The sequence below is a fragment of the Orcinus orca genome, chromosome 5, assembly GCF_937001465.1.
Source record: "Orcinus orca chromosome 5, mOrcOrc1.1, whole genome shotgun sequence".
Lineage (NCBI taxonomy): Eukaryota > Metazoa > Chordata > Mammalia > Artiodactyla > Delphinidae > Orcinus > Orcinus orca.
This window is the reverse complement of record NC_064563.1, coordinates 47445704-47453911: the sequence shown is the minus strand read 5'-3', so window position 1 is coordinate 47453911 and position 8208 is coordinate 47445704. Positions and strand designations below refer to the sequence as shown.

At 37.3% G+C, this 8208-nt stretch overlaps 1 pseudogene; it reads right to left on the bottom strand.

Moving 5' to 3' along the window:
* Window positions 1–5134: 5134 nt before the first annotated feature.
* LOC101285900 (protein FAM104A-like) lies at window positions 5135–7758 on the bottom strand (annotated as a pseudogene).
* Between the last annotated feature and the right edge of the window lie 450 nt (window positions 7759–8208).

The window sequence follows — 8208 nt, the reverse complement described above, 5'->3', positions numbered from 1 at the left end:
ATTTTTAGAAGTTACAGTGCTGATACCTGTTCTACTTGTTGCTTTTATTCTCTCATACACTATTCTCTACTTACCCTATTATTGTTATCTCTTTCTGATGTTAACATCACTTCCAAATTTCATTTTCTACTAATTCCAACTTCTTCTAAATTAGGGCAACTATCTGTGTATTCTACATACTTGCTATCTTTTATATGCTGAATATTGTTTTATTTTCATGAGGTCAAAATGTAAAGATGGGACTTGTAGTTCAGCTATGACATGTAAACAGCTTAGAAGTCCTGTGAGCACAAGATAAAAGCTGAACATACTGAAAATCAAAGTTTTCCTTAGACATCAGAAAATTGAGATTGCACGGCAAATCACCATCTCAAAATCTGGAGAGACAGGCTACTACAGAGAAACACATCTAACCTGGAACAGAAGCTGCCAGAGCCATAAACTGGTAGAACACTTAAATGATAATTTTGATGAATTGCTGGAGGCCAAATTTGGACTCTTTTGAGAGTGAGAAACTCCTGGAGGAGTACAGTCTTAGAGGGGGCTCTCACACTTTTTTGTGGTTTTAGCTCTAGGAACCCACAAGTTCCTCACACTGAGCAGCTAAGAAAACTTACCTCCTGTCTTCGGCAAGAGGTAAAATAACTATTGTGAAATAGGCCAAGTGTACACTCCATATAAGGCCTACTCTCCAGTGAAAAAACTTGACCAGCACCTTAGCCCACATAGGCAGGGGTATAATTACCTAACACAAGCACTCACTAGCCTTTCAACCTCACATAAGTGGGAGTGAAAAAAAAGATAAGAACCACTTGTGAAGGTCACTGTCAACCTACACAGGCCCACTAAAAGACTGAGATTTAATCAAAAAATGATAGAAAAATTACCTTCTCAATTCCTTAGTACCACTTGAACAGGGCTTCAATATAATAACAGGGAATTATAGCTGGAAATGATGCGAGGCATACAGAATCTTTAGAAAAACATTTTTAGGGAAACACAAAGTCAACAGGAAGATAAAAAATTTGACACCTACTGTTATAATAAACATTAAACACAGCTCAACTCCTAGCCAGCTTCATATAAATCCCACACTAAAGGTCTATTTGCTTCAGTTCCTATTACTTGATATGTCAACAAAAAATTACAAATCATGATAAAAGTCAGGAAATGGCACAGAATGAAGACACAGAGCAAGTGTCAGAACTGGATTCAGATATGACACAAAGTTTGGAATTATCAGACAGAGAGTTTAAGATAATTATGTTACAATATAGTAACATAAAAAACTCTAATGTGAAAGGTATTCAATTTGCAAGTACACATGTGTAATATAAAAAAGAAATGGAGACTCTAAGAATCAAAATGAAGTGATAAAAAATCAAAACCAATGTAACAATGTGAGTTATATGAGTTTAATTAATAAGGGATATTTAATCCTAGCTCATGTACTCCAGTTAACTTACTAAGTGAGTTTTTTTGGTATAAAAATGTTTTTATATTCTTTAAGACATTACTTAAAGCTTTTATGTCAAAGTCAGGAGGTTCTACCATCATGTTAACATATTGGTACTCATGCCTGCAATTTTAGCCACCTAGGATGTAGCAGCTTTGCTTGACAAACTACATGCTCTCCCATAGTTACAGAAGTATATTAAATATGTATCCTGTGTGTGTGTCTATGTATAAAATAGAGCATGCAACAATGATAATATTTGGTTTTTAGGCTTTGGGGCATACAAATGAGGGAAAAAACAAGACATAAAGCTTTCAGAAATGACAAACTACAATTTAAAAACTGCTCTTCTCATAAATGATGTATGAAAATCAAGAATACATGTGGAATATGTGTTTCAGATTTATGTAGATCTCATACTCTGCATAAAGTTATATAAAATAATTTTATCGTTAATAATAAAAAGATTACTCTTTTTTTGAAAGTAGATACTCTTTACTAGTTTATTGAAATTAAAAAATTGAAGATCCCTCATTTTTTGTGTCTGTGTGTGTTAATTTCTGCTTTATAACAATGTGAATCAGCTATACATATACATATATCCCCATATCTCCTCCCTCTTGTGTCTCCCTCCCACCATCCTTATCCCACCCCTCTAAGTGGTCATAAATCACTGAGCTGATCTCCCTGTGCTATGTGGCTGCTTCCCACTAGCTATTTATTTTACATTTGGTAGGGTATATATGTCCATGCCGTTCTCTCACTTCATCCCAGCTTACCCTTCCCCTTTCCTGTGTCTTCAAGTCCATTCTTTACGTCTGCATCTTTATTCCTGTCCTGCCCCTAGGTTCTTCAGAACCATTTTTTTTCTTTTTTTTTTTTAGATTCCATATATATGTGTTAACATATGGTATTTGTTTTTCTCTTTCTGACTTCACTCTGTAGGACAGACTCTAGGTCCATCCACCTCACTACAAATAACTCAATTTTGTTTCTTTTTATGGCTGAGTAATATTCCATTGTATACATGTGCCATATCTTCTTTATCCAGTCATCTGTCGATGGACAGTTAGGTTGCTTCCATGTCCTGGCTATTGTAAATAGAGCTGCAATGAACATTGTGGTGCATGATTCTTTTTGAATTATAGTTTTCTCAGGGTATATGTCCAGTAGTGGGATTGCTGGGTCGGATGGTAGGTCTATTTTTAGTTTTTTAAGGAACCTCCATTACTGTTCTCCATAGTGGCTGTATCAATTTACATTCCCACCAACAGTGCAAGAGGGTTCCCTTCCCTTTTCTCCACACCCTCTCCAGCATTTATTGTTTGTAGATTTTTTGATGGTGGCCATTCTGACTGGTGTGAGGTGATACCTGATTGTAGTTTTGATTTGCATTTCTCTAATGATTAGTGATGTTGAGCATTCTTTCATGTGTTTGTTGGCAAACAGAGTTTTCTATGATTAAAAATCTTCCAACAAACAAAAGCCCAGGACCAGATGGCTTCACAGGTGAATTCTATCAAACATCTAGAGAAGAGCTAACACCTAAACTTCTCAAACTCTTCCAAAATATAGCATAGGGAGGAACACTCCCCAACTCATTCTACGAGTTCACCATCACCCTGACACCAAAACCAGACAAAGATGTCACAAAGAAAGAAAACTACAGGCCAATATCACTGATGAACATAGATGCAAAAATCCTCAACAAAATACTAGCAAACAGAATCCAACAGCACATTAAAAGGATCGTACACCATGATCAAGTGGGCTTTATCCCAGGAATGCAAGGATTCTTCAATATAGGCAAATCAATCATGTGATATACCATATTAACAAATTGAAGGAGAAAAACCATATATCATCTCAATAGATGCAGAAAAAGCTTTCAACAAAATTCAACACCCATTTATGATAAAAACCCTCCAGAAAGTAGGCATAGAGGGAACTTACCTCAACATAATAAAGGTCATATATGACAACCCCACAGCCAACATTGTTCTCAATGGTGAAAAACTGATACCATTTCCTCTAAGATCAGGAACAAGACAAGTTTGTCCACTCTCATCACTATTATTCAACATAGTTTTGGAAGTTTTAGCTACAGCAATCAGAGAAGAAAAAGAAATAAAAAGAATACAAATTGGAAAAGAAGTAAAACTGTCACTGTTTGCAGATGACATGTTACTATACATAGAGAATCCTAAAGATGCTACCAGAAAACTACTAGAGCTAATCAATGAATTTCATAAAGTAGCAGGATACAAAATTAATGCACAGAAATCTCTTACATTCCTATACACTAATGATAAAATATCTGAAAGAGAAATTAAGGAAATACTCCCATTTACCATTGCAACAAAAAGAATAAAATACCTAGGAATAAACCTACCTAAGGAGACAAAAGACCTGTATGCAGAAAACTATAAGGCACTGATAAAAGAAATTAAAGATGATACAAACAGATGGAGAGATATACCATGTTCTTGGATTGGAAGAATCAATATGTGAAAATGACTATACTACCCAAAGCAATCTACAGATTCAATGCAATCCCTATCAAACTTCCAATGGCATTTTTCACAGAACTAGAAAAAGAATTTCACAATTTGTATGGAAAAACAAAAGGCCCCGAATAGCCAAAGCAATCTCGAGTAAGAAAACTGGAGCTGGAGGAATCAGGCTCCCGGACTTCAGACTATACTACAAAGCTACAGTAATCAAGACAGTATGGTACTCGCACAAAAACAGAAATATAGATCAATGGAACAGGATAGAAAGCCTAGAGATAAACCCACACACCGATGGTCACCTTATTTTTGATAAAGGAGGCAAGAATATACAATGGAGAAAAGACAGCCTCTTCAATAAGTGGTGCTGGGAAAACTGGACAGCTACATGGAAAAGAATGAAATTAGAACACTCCCTAACACCATACACAGAAATAAACTCAAAATGGATTCGAGACCTAAATATAAGACCGGACACTATAAAACTCTTAGAGGAAAACATAGGAAGAACACTCTATGACATAAATCACAGCAAGATCCTTTTTGACCCACCTCCTAGAGAAATGGAAATAAAAACAAAAATGAACAAATGGGACCTAATGAAACTTAAAAACTTTTACACAGGAAAGGAAACCATAAACAACACGAAAAGACAACCCTCAGAATGGGAGAAAATATTTGCAAACGAAGGAACTGACAAAGTATTAATCTCCAAAATTTACAAGCAGCTCATTCAGCTCAATATCAAATAAACAACCCAATCCAAAACTGGGCAGAAGACCTAAACAGACATTTCTCCAAAGAAGATCCCTCATTTTTAAAGGACCTTTTTACAGAAAGCAACATTTCTAATTGACAGATCTGAAAATTAGCCTGACTTGGACAAACTATGGATTCGACATGCAGATGAGATTTCCTTCTACTGTTAACTTGCCCTGGATTTGATACCCACCCTCAAAAGAATCCTACAAAAAACTGCTTCAAAGCCGCTTTGAAATCGCAGTAGTGCAGCAAAACTACAAGTAAACAGTGACCTGTTAACCTGTTATTTCAAATACAGACTGAAAAGCCAACAGGCATTTTTTGGTGCAATTTTTTTAAAACATCGTTGATATATCATATCTGCACAGCACTGTCCCTTCACAGAAGGCAAGAAAGTGCCGGCACATCATGTGGGAGGCCGTCCTTGGTACTGTAGGCTATGAAAGTGGGCCTCCTTCATGGTCTGGTTGATGTGGAAGTAAGGGCCTTGACACAGTGTGTATCGCCCCAGCACGGACTGGGGGGCGGGGCGCGTGGGGGCTGGACCGGGCGGAGGGGTGGTTTAAGCTGTTCTCCAGCCAGCTGGCCTGGCCCGGGCTGTTGATGCTGCTGCTGTTCCTGCCACTGTGACTGCTTGAAGACCGTGTCCGCAGGAATCGTGAAAGAAAGGGTTTCTAGTCTCCTTTTGGTCTGTGGGGGGAAATGGTGGTCTTCTTCACTGCCTTTCCGTCTCCTTTTCCTGGGGCGGAGGCGCTCGCTCAGGGCAGCCAATGGAGGCGAGCGACGCGGCGCCGCTCAGCTAGGAGAGGGAACAGAGTTTTGCGTTTCGGCGGCTGCCACGCACTCCCCCTCGGGCCTTGGCTCTCGCCGCGGCTCTGGTGGACGCTGCCGGCCGAAAGATTACTCTTTTGCTTTGAATTATGTATGCTGCCTTTTTGCCTTCTGAATATACCCCACTTTTAACTAATATATAGTTGTAAATAAATAAAAGTTCTATGGTAGAAAATTCTTAGACACTTAAGAAGATAATACAACCTCAAATATTTTTAATCCATTAATTTAATTCATCCCTCAATTTACTCCTTTACTAATAGTTCATTCCTTTATTTAACAAAAAGCTATATTTGAGGCATGACTGTGTAACTGGCCCCTGCACACAAACTGAATAAAATATAATCCTTGTGCTTGTACTTAGAGACTCAGAAGAATCTTTGTATAACTCAAGTTTCTTATTTATAGAAATCAATTCTAGTTAACCTAGTAGCAATGAATTTAAAACATAGCTCAAATATTTGTATAGTTCAAATAATGCTTGGGAAATGAGCAGGAACAGATAGCCTGATCCACAACGGATACAACAACAGATTATACTAAAATAAGTGTCAGGTTGGAGTGCCACCATTACTGCTGCTGATGACTGAGAACCACTGTTGACATTACTCCCAGAGAACCTGGATGCTGTCATCACTATTTCTGCTCCTGCTGGCACAGCTGCTACTGGGCACTGGGTGCTCCTGATGATGAAATGAACAATAAAGAGTCTTGCATCAGCCTTTACAAACTGAATTCAGAAAGATAGGGTTATGTGTGACTCAATACTTTCTCTCCTTCACTCACTTCACATCTAATCTTCCAGAAAATCTGTTCTCTTTAATTTTAAAATAAATGCATTATATGGCCACATTTCACTATGCCCACTGTACCCCAATCCAAGTATGCCGAGATCTCTTGTCTAGATTACAGTAAATTTCTTCCTTTCACACTACTCTCTGTCCTCAAGGGTGCGACTAGGGTGATCCTTTTAAATCATAAATCAAACCATTTCACTCTTCTGCTCAAACCTCTCCAATGTCTTGATATTTCACTCAGAGGAAACCACAAATCAGCAAAACTCATTGAATGGCTAGGTACAAGCACCTGAGTAATCTGACTTCCTGTTAATTCCTCACCCTGCTTCAGTCCTACTGGCCTCCCCTCTTCCTTCATAAAGGCAGATACGCTCCACTTTAGAGCCTCTCACTTGCTAGTCCCTCTGCAGAAAGGCTCTTCTTCAGATACCCACGTGACTAACTCCCTCTTCTTCCTCAAGTCTCTACTGACTACCCCATTTCCAAATGCAATCTGCCCTTTTCACCTGGCATTCCCAATCCACTCAACCCAACTCTGTTTTATCCCAAGGAAAACATCAACTTGCAACTTACTCTTTTATATGTATTTTTCTACTATTTGTCTCCCCTCCTTACTTTCCACCAGAAAAATAACCTATACTAGGGTACGGGTTGAGGAAAAGGGAGGAATGAATAAGCAGATCACAGATGATTTTTAGGGCAGTGAAACTGTTCTGTATGATAAAATAATGGTGGATACATGTAAGTATATATTTGTCAAAACCAACAGAAAGTGTAGCACCAAGAATGAACCCTAATGTAAACTATGGACTTTGGGTGAAACTGATGTGTCAAAGTAGGTCCATCAAGTGTAACGAATGTTCTACCCTGGTGTGGCAGATCGTGTGTGGGGGCAATGTGTATATGGTAGTTCTCTGTATTTCCTGTTTAATTTTCCTGTGAACCTGAAGCTGCTTTGAAAATAGAGTCTATTAGAAAAACCCTCTAAAAAGAGAAAATAATTAGCACAAATATAACTGAAAATAGATTAGTATGCAGAATATATCAAGAATTTCTAAATGTAAATTTAAAAAGATAAACCACCCAATCAAAAAATTAGGACATCAAAAAAATTCCAAGGAAATATGAATGGATACAAAAATATGCTATATCTCAAAAGGAAAATGTGAATCAAAATCATGTTTTCTAAAATGAATTTTCATGTAATTCACACATTGAAAATAACATTCATAATAATTATAATAATTAAAGTATATGGAACAATGGGACCTAGTTTATACTTCTGGTGATGTTTAAAATGATACAGCTGTTTGACATAACAATGTGACAGTATCTGAAGTGTTACCTGACAGTCTGTCTTTAAAATTCCTTGAAGTATCTGCGTTTTTCTCTCCTTAGGCATAGTTACCTTGAAGAATGTTTCCTGGCCCCACTGAGAAGAGGCTAAGAGGAAAAACCCAAGTCCATACATCAGAAATTATCAGAGTCTCACAGCAGTATATAATCTCCCTTTCATTCAATGAGTTCTGAGTCTCTAAATTCACACATTTCTAGGAAATGTGTTAGGCACTATGACTCAAAATCTGTTTATAGGATTTTATTTTACATATATAAACACACCATATATATATGTATATGTGTGTGTATATATGTACATATACATATGTGTGTGTGAATATACATACAAATATATTTTTCAGTTATACAATCAAAAGTAAAGTGTAGTTAAAATAAAGGTGACCTTTGAGAAGCTGCCCTGTATTTCAGTCCTCAGGGTCATGAACAATTAGCATAAACCTACAAAGATTCCTTAAGGCAGACCATTTTGATGACTGTACTAGATCTGAAATCT